We start from the raw sequence: 9,133 nt of genomic DNA on the forward strand, positions 1-9,133 counted from the left end.
AGGGTTCGCATAACAAAACACCGCAAACAGACAGACTTACAAAACAGAAACTTGCTTACCTCAGTGGCACCATTCCTGCCTTGCAAGCACAAGGTCCTGAGTTCAATCCCTGGTACCAAACCAAACAAAAAAATAGAAATTTGCCTTCTCATACTTTTAGAGGCTAGAAATTCACAATCAGAGTGTTGGAAGGTTTTGTCCCATTTAAGGACTCCAAGGAAATATCTGTTCCCTGCCTTTCTGTGGCTCCTGGTGGTTTGTTGGCAATCTTTTAAAAAAAAAAGCATCTCAAGTAGGTGTTATTTCACCAATACAAACATTTGTTTAATATCTATTGGATTGTAGATGTCATGCTATGCATTTAACTGTATATAAATTTTGATTAGTGTGTGTTAGTAATACAGAGGAGCGCGGTTCGTTTTGGGGAAATTGGTACGTGCGTAGAGCATACCTTGATTGATTGCTGGCAATCTTTCGTGTTCCTTGAGTGGTAGATGTATCACTCCACCTCTGCCTTCATCTCTGCATAGTCTTTTTCCTGTGTGCATTTGTGTCCAAATCTCTCCTTTTGTAGGACACAAGTCACATTGGATTAGAGGCTACCTAATGGCTTCATTTTATCTCGATTGCTTCTATAAAGACCCTGTCTCCAAGTAAGGTCACATTTTGTGACATAGGGGCTAGGAATCCAACATATTTTGTCAAGGGACACAATTCATCCCATAATGTGGTATTCTTTACAAATCTCTTGACACCAGATGTCTTTAGGAAACTTATTAGCCTTTGATCAGAATAGGGTGAACTAGATCTCAGAACTTCCTCATAGGGCAGAATGATGGTGGTGTCTATGCCCGGGGGGAAGAGAAGAAAGAGAAAGCAGAAGAGAGAAAGAAGAGGAACTAAGAGAAAAGGAATGGGGAGAGAAATTGCATCCGAACTAATTTTTTAGGACTATGCTTATAAGAAAGGAAACTACGACAAAGGACTTGTAGTGACTCTCAGAGTGACCCAAACCATATTCTCTCTCTCTCTCTTTCTTCTTTCTTTCTTTCTTTTTTGACACAGGGTCTTGCTTTGTATTTCAGGCTGGCCCTGAACTCACTATGTAGCCCAAGCTGGTCTTGAACTTGCAGCAATCCTCCTGCCTCAGCTTCTTGAGTGCTGGGATCACAGGCATGTGCTACCACTCCCAGCTCAGACCAAATTCTTGGCCAGAGGATATTGATTTATATTACATCAACTTCCCTCTGACAGACAAAATGTTGAGTGAAGGAGAAGACTCACATAGAGCCTGGGCTCAGTAGTGCTGCTGCCTTCCTCACAAGCGCCAGGTCCCAAGTTTGATCCCTGGTCCCCCACAAAAAAAAAAAAAAAAAAAAAAAAAGAAAGAAGACTCACATAAAACAAGATATACCATACCATTCCAGCTACATGAATGATGACTAAATCTCTGGTGATAGAAGGTAGGATTCCCTTTAGTAGGCACTGATAGAGAGGGCAGAGTTGAATCTTCGGGGCACATTGATTTGGGAGGTGTGAACATGTGTGTGCCAGTTCATGGGGGTTCAAATTTAGGACAACTTCACTTTATAATATCTAAATTATATCAATCAATTAGTTAATGAAAGAACTTCTCTTCTTTTACTTCTTCTTAACTTTTCTTCTCTCCTCTGGCCACCTCAGGGCACCCTGTCTAATTGTCAGGTAGTTTTCATATTCTTTATGCTCACAAATATGAAGTAATACAAATATATAGCTGGGGTGTTATCTATCATATAAGATTTCCGTTATACGTCCATGTGCATTATGCTTTCAGATACAAGACTAGTGTCCAGAGATGACCTGGAATCCATCCCCATCTACCATTCATGGAACAAGGAGCCAGGCCCTGGGAGTGGATGGGTGTTCAGGCTTTGGTAGAAAAATGTAAAAAACAATGTTCTCTATCCCCAGGAACAGAACCCAGCTCAGCAGAAACCCCAAATCATAATTAAAAGATGCCCTGCAACTCCCTTGGCAGCATACATTTTGAAGATGAAAGTAAATGATTAAAATAATTAAACACTTCAAGCTGACAAGCTGGAGCAGAATCTTGCCAGCGGACGTTTGTCAGTAATTAGCTAATTAATCCTGGCCCAGATTATAAGCCATAGCAAACCAGTCAGGCTGAACAGAGCCGGCTGCTCAGAATTAGACTTTTAAAAAAGAAGGGAAGGGGTGGGAGTAGGAAAGGGCCCATAAGAGGGAGGGAGTTAAAATAAGAAGAAGACAGGCTTTGGTGGCCACCTGGCCTTATCCTCTCAGATAGTGTGGGCCCAGCTCTCCAGGGCTTCCTGCGGGGTTCTGATGCTCTTTCTAGGCTAGACACCCAGCCTGTGCTGGGATGTCAATCGAAATGCACAGTAGGAAGGTGAAACGGGGTGCGCTTTGTGTACCTCTGTTGCCCAGACCAGAAGGAACAGTGGAAAGGAGCACAGGTAGGAGGTAATAAGCACATCATACAGGAACCTAGGTGTGCTATCCATCATTCCACTCAGCGAGGGACCCCAATAATGACAAGAGTCCCTGTTTTTGTGGAAAGAAATGATAAGATCCAAATAGGGGATTAGGGACCAGCCAGGAAGTCTGGGGTCAGGCCAAACTTTGGACCAGTTCTCTCCATAGAAATATAACTCAAGCACAGATGTAATTAAATAAAATAAAAAGAAACAGATGAAATTAATTTAAATGACATACTTTATTTAACCCAGATATTCAAAATGCTATCACTTCATTTATAATTAATTAATATGAAGACATTTTCCATGAGCTCTTTTTACATTCCTTTTTTTTTAAAGCCCTCTCTGAATTCTGGTATGTGCTTTATACTTACAGCTCATCCCAGTTCATATGGGTTATATTTCAAGCACTCAGTAGCCACATAGGACCAATAAGAAGTGAGGGAGAGGAATGCTAAGCCCTGGGACAATTTGGAGCAAGGGTGGAGGAAGGAGAGTAACGCGATCGCCTTACTGTCTTCCTCTCCTTGGCCATCCGTCCACCTAGCTGCTCTTGCTGACTGTTTCCAGCCCAACTGGGGTTTCAGAAGGACAGAGGAGAAGCCAAAAGGTTTGGATTTCTGTCCTGTTGCACACACGTGGGGTAGAGAAATGCTACCGCTGCTGCACAACAGTGTGGCCCGTCGTCTGCGAATGTGATTACATCCGTTTCAGAGCCGCTTCAGGCCATAAATGCTGACCTTCAGAAAGCCGCCTGCAGTTGTAAACCTGGACAAAAGTCCAGTTTTCCACGGTAGACAAGGAGAGAGAGAGAACACATTTCATCCTTGTGGAACACTGCAGTCTGTAAATACTGTCAGACGGAATCTGCCTTTTAGAAAATAATCAGGGTATTTTGAGGTGAAGATCAGCTGCTTCCAGCCAGAGAACAGTCCATCTTCCACCACAGACCTGGATGAAGCTCTGCAGATCAGTGGAATCGCTCAGAACCCACATCAAAGCTGCTAAGAGCCGGGAAGTAAAAAGACACACGCAGCTGTTGACCAGTGACAAAGGCTTGCTGGTGCAGCCCCTGTCATTGACCGCAATTCCCAGAGAAGTCTGGGAAGGGGAGAGGAGGCAGGTGGGAGAAGGGGACTTTGAGGGCCACAGCCGTGGCTCAGACTGCAGAGGAGCAGAAACCGTGTCTTCTGAACTATCTCCAACAAAACAAAACACACCTCCCCCACTCCCAACCGTATCCTCGTTTAGCCCAGCCCAGTCTCCTCCAGCAGGAGAAAGGAGAAAAGCTGTTTTTTTTGTACACCGAAGACCCACGTATGACTACACATTGTAGCCAGTGGTGCTGTGCCCTCAATAGAATAAAGCAGGATTGCTGAGAGCCAAGGGAGGTACAAAGAGAATGTTTCATGGTTCCGGGCTCAGGAACATCTCTGTGAGCTAGGTCGATCGAGAAATGCCCCAAGGAGGAAAGCTTCAGTGGTATGTTGAAGGTGAGGAGAAGTCAAAGAACGGAGAGAAAGGAGGACAGTGGAATTTACACGGACTCGCATTTACATCGTGCTTTAGAGTTAACCAAGTATGCTCACGTGTGTAATCTCCTTTCACCCTCATTGGACTGTAGGGTCCCGAAGGTACTGTCTCATTTGAGAGGCAGTGTAGCACAGCAATTATGAAGGCGGTTCTTTAAAGTCCTGGTTCAGTGTGGCAGACGGAATAAATACATTTATGCCTGCTCCCTCAACAAATTTCACACAAATAAAAAGAAAGGAACATGAAGGAGCCAATGATGGGCCACACATGTCGATACATTTTTGGAAGATGTCAAGGGGATAGAGGAGTGGGAATTGCTGAGATAGCTGAATACCAGGTACTGCAGCAAAAAATGCTAAGGCTGGGCATGGTGGCTCCTATCTGTTACATAAGTACCATGTGCTAACCGATTGAGCCCCTGGAACTCCAAGTGGCTCGTATCTGTAATCCAAGCACTCAGGAGGCTGTGGCAGGAGGATTGTTGCAAGATCAAGGCCAGCCTGGGCTGCATAATGAAACCCTGTCTCTCAACACACGCACACCCACACCCACACACACACACACACACACACACACAAAGATGCCAAGGCAAGGTCAGCCAGTTGGAGTCTCAAGACCAGGGAAATATCAGATACTGAGGGTGACAGTTATTGCAGAAAGTGGAGTAAGAGAATGGGTCTACCTAAAAAGCTGGTCTCATTCATGTCATAACGCAGAGCTGACTACATCTTTCTTACCCTGGCAGGGACTGAGGTTTTATGTTTGAAAACTGAACCAGGGAGTGGTCTGGAGATGAACTTCAGTGGTAGAGCACTTGCCCAGTATGTGTGAGTCCCTGGGTTCTATCTCCTGTACTACCACAAACAAACAAACAAATAAGCAAATGAAAAGAAAATAAGTGAACCAGGGAGGATTCAGTCTAAGAACATTAGGCATGATAGGAAGCAAGGAAAGTGATCAGAATGGAAAGAGAGGTAGTGGGGAAAAGTCTGGATAGTGAAATCCTAGGGCTTATGTGATAAGAGTTTTTTAGAAGGCTTGTGGCCAGGCTTGTACCCTCTATGGTGGAAACTGGTGGATTTTTCACTGGAGACACTGAATACAGAAAAGTCCAGCAGATACTGAGAAAGATCAGAGATAATAGATTATCATAGAAATAGTGAAAGAAAATTTCTCAGAGGAAAAAGATGTTTCCAGGACAGCAATGAATCCTAACAAAAGTGAAACAAATACAATAAATGAAAATAGGATCATACCAAGTTTCATTAGAATAAATTTTACATGTACAAGGATACAGATAAAATATGAAAGGTTTCCTTACAGGAAGGACAAGGTAGATGGGAAGAATAAAGGGGAATTAGGAATAGCGTTATGGCTTGTCTTGATGTTCCCCCAAAGCTTCATGCAGTCATAGGTGGAGCTTTTCTGGGAAATAATTCATGATGCAATACTAGGCTCAAGGGCAGTAGGACTGAAAGTATGCGTGCTACCTGCACTAAGTAATCTGCATAAGATAAAAGGGGCAGAAAGACCCTGCCCTCATCAGGGCGCCCAGAGGGCTCCTCCTACTTCCCTTGTTGCTTTTAATGTCTTCTGTGGAGGCAAACTATTACCCCTCTCCCACCCTGCCTCAGAGCACCCCCATTATGGACTGAAAGCTCAACAAACTGTAAGCCACATAAATATGGGTGTTGAGTATTTTGTCTCAGCAATGAGGGAAAAATAAGACAAATAGCAATGGACAATTCAACAACCACACTGGAGAAATGCCTTCAAAATTCCTACACTATCCAAGTTCCAAATCACTTGTGGGGTAGAATAAAGAATTTTCTGAAATGCAACATGTCAAGATTTTACTTCTCATTCATTCTTTTTTATTGCTATTTATTTATTTAGAGACTGTGTCGCTCTACTGTAATTCAGGTTGGCTTTGTACTCTCACTATGTAGCCCAGGCTGACCTCAAATTCATGGTGATCCTCCTGCCTCAGCCTCTCAAGTGCTGGGCTTACGGGTATCATGCATTCTTTCTTAGAGAGCTACTAAAGGATGTGTTTTATTACACATGATCTTAGACAAAAAGCCAAGAATGTGCTCCATCAAAACAAAAGACAAAACACACACACATACACACGCACACTCAAAAGGAGGCTGAGGCAAGAGGATCACAAGTTCAAGCAATTTAGCAAGACCTTGTCTCGAAATAAAACGTAAAAAGAGGGATTGGGATGTAGCTCAGTGTGAAGGCCTTGGGTTCAGTCCTTGGTCCACCCCTCTGCACTCCTCCAAAAAAAAAACACACATAGCTAGGTGTGGTGGCGCACGCCTGTAATCCCAGCACTTGGGAGGCTGAGGCAGGAGGATTATAGCAAGTTTGAGGCCAGCCTGGGCTACACAGTGAGACTCTGACTCAAAAAACCGAAAAAGAAAAAAAAGTGATATAATTATATTGGAATTAGGGAAGAAGTATGTGATGGTGTGACATAAGATCATCATCTTCTGTCATAAACTAAGAACAAATGTCACAGGTCGGCATATCACTGTACTTGAGTATTCAGAGATAAATACATAGATGCAGTTGAAATATTTTTAAGTGGTTGCTTTAGGGTATGAGACTTGAGTAGGGTGTGTATAAGATAGGTGCCTTAGGACGGCTGCCGTCATCCTGATAAATAACTTCCTTCTTCACCTTAGTTTCCACTTCCTACCTCATGCATGCATCACCGGCCATGAGACCTAAGTATGAACAAGACTTGTCTGCATAGAAAATGAATGTCCAAGAGTGGCCCCTGAGTGGCTGTCCCTCTCTCTCCTCTCTCTCTCTCTCTCTCTCTCTCTCTCTCTCTCTCTCTCTCTCTCTCGCCGAGTGGGCCACCGTGCCGCTTCAGCTCCTTAATAAAGATCTCTCATTCGAGTTCTGTTGGTGTGCGGAGTGGTCCTTGGCAGGCGCCAGTTTCTTTAAGTATAGAGTACTGTATTTTTGTGATCAGACTTGTAGTACCACTTGACTTTTCGAACTCGGATCCTTGCACTTGCAAGGCAGGCGATGGAACCACTGAGCTAAATCCCTAGCCTGACTTTTCATTTTACTAGTTGACTTTTTATTTTGGTTTTTTTTTTGAGACAGGGTCTCACTATGTAGTTAAGACTGACCTGGAACTCACTATGTAGCCCAGGCTGGTCTCGAACTCAGAGGGATCCTCCTGCCTCAGCCTCCCGAGTGCTGGGATGACAGGCATACGCCACCACGCCTGGCTTACTAGTTGACTTTTTAAAACAATGTAAATGTATTGCTTTCTTAAATAAATCAAAATGCAGTACATAATTCAGAATTCTAGAAGGATGAGTGTCAGATAGATTGTAGAGATAGAATATAGACTCACTAGGGCAGGGAAGTGTGCACATTGCTATGCTTTGAGCCTCATAGACTAGTCACTTAATACATACCTTGAGCACTCAATAAATTCCATTGTCAGTCTTTGTATTTGTCTTCAGGGCACATTCTTTTGACCAGAGCATTTCCTCCCCTCATGCATATGCACCTATGTATGTAGGAAAGTCACAGGGCATATTTTCAATAATAAGTTCTTGCTGATAAATTAAGAATGTCTCTGCAGTGAAAGCATTATTCCCCCATGGTGCAGACAAAGTAACTGAGGTCTGATGGCCCATACATTTTTTTTTTGTACCGGGGATTGAATTTGGGTTCTTGTGCTTGCAAGGCAGGTGGCAGAACCACTGAGCTACATCCCCAGAGATGGCCCATAAATGTAACAACCACTATCTCCAGTCTTAGCCTTCAGTCGCCAAGTCTGCTTGGTGTTCTTCACTCAGCAGAATTGTAGAAACACCGTGCTGAAAAATCATCTAGATTTTATGAGAATGGCAAATGGACTCACTTGGCTGGAAAAGAAGTGGATTTGGGCAGGGGAAGATATGAGATAATTCTGGAGATTGGGATAACTGTCATTTGGGGAGAATGTTCTTGATGTAAAGTGGGCAGGGCCTGGAAATTATTCAAAAGAAATGGGAAACCATTTATCTCTTGTCTTCAGATAAAAGGGGCCTTTTACCTTTTTTTTTTTTTTTTTTTTTTTTTTTGGTACTGGGGCTCAAACTTGGGACCTTGTGCTTGTGAGGCAGGAGGTGGCACCACTGAGCTAAATCCCCGCCCACCCCCACCCCCTTTCTGAGACAGTTTCACTACGTAATTTAGGCTGGACCTGAACTTACTATGTAGCCCAGGCTGGTCTCAAACTCATGGTGATCTGCCTGCCTCAGCTTCGCGAGTGCTGAGATCACAGGTATGTGCTACAACGCCTGGCGAAAGAGGCCTTGTAGAAAGCCTCATTTGGCAACAATATGCAGAGTATACTGGAGTGGGAAATTGGGGCCTCAATGCTTCTGAGAGGCTACAACAATGAAATTGTAATGATCTAAATGGAGAGCTGCGGATTTAGCTCAGTGGTTCTGCTGCCTGCCTCCCAAGTGCAAGATCCTGGTTTCTTTCTTTTTTTCCTTTATATTGAGGTTATTGGTACAATCTAGGTATACAAATACAGTTACATTCATCATTGGGATTCTGTACCTTTACATAATAGGTCTTGATTCTCATTTTTCCCCTTGTCCCTGCCCTCCCTTCACTCCCTCCTCCCCTCCCCATTTACAAACACTTCATTTGCATTTTTTCAGTTTCTCATATTTTTTTCTTCTCCCTTACTACCTTCCCCCACCCTTCCCACTTTCCCTATACCTTTAGCCCTTTACTTCCTATTTCACATTATTAATTGTCTCATTAGGATCCTGTGTACTATTATAGTTTTTCACACCAAAGAAACTATTCAGTATTTCAGTTAAAGAAATCTCTGTATGAACATTAAAAATAGGGAATCCTAAAATAAAACTAAAAGGGAAAGTAAAAGAGAAAAGGCAATGATGTAACATTAAAATAATCCTTAATTCTGGAGATGAAAATGGTCCCTGAACATATTTAAATTGCTTCTCACTCTTATAGTCTTATCTTATTCTTTTTTCATTATTTAGAGAATACTTTATTAGTTTCTGTAATCAAACCCTCGTAGATATGACCTTACATATTTAGTA

The 9,133-nt window shown here is 43.0% G+C and overlaps 1 long non-coding RNA gene across 1 annotated transcript in view; it reads right to left on the reverse strand.

Annotated features, from left to right (window-relative positions):
- Window positions 1-457: 457 nt before the first annotated feature.
- The window catches only part of LOC104876982, a 12,584-nt gene continuing 3,908 nt past the window's right edge, over window positions 458-9,133 (reverse strand). Inside the window, exons 2-3 of the long non-coding RNA XR_784470.1 lie at window positions 7,478-7,572; window positions 458-565 (exon numbers count right to left, since the gene is read on the reverse strand). This is a non-coding gene — a long non-coding RNA (uncharacterized LOC104876982). The remainder of the gene's footprint in view (window positions 566-7,477; window positions 7,573-9,133) is intronic.

Source organism: Fukomys damarensis, unplaced genomic scaffold (assembly GCF_012274545.1).
Source record: "Fukomys damarensis isolate Sample0158 unplaced genomic scaffold, DMR_v1.0_HiC HiC_scaffold_23, whole genome shotgun sequence".
Classification (NCBI taxonomy): domain Eukaryota; kingdom Metazoa; phylum Chordata; class Mammalia; order Rodentia; family Bathyergidae; genus Fukomys; species Fukomys damarensis.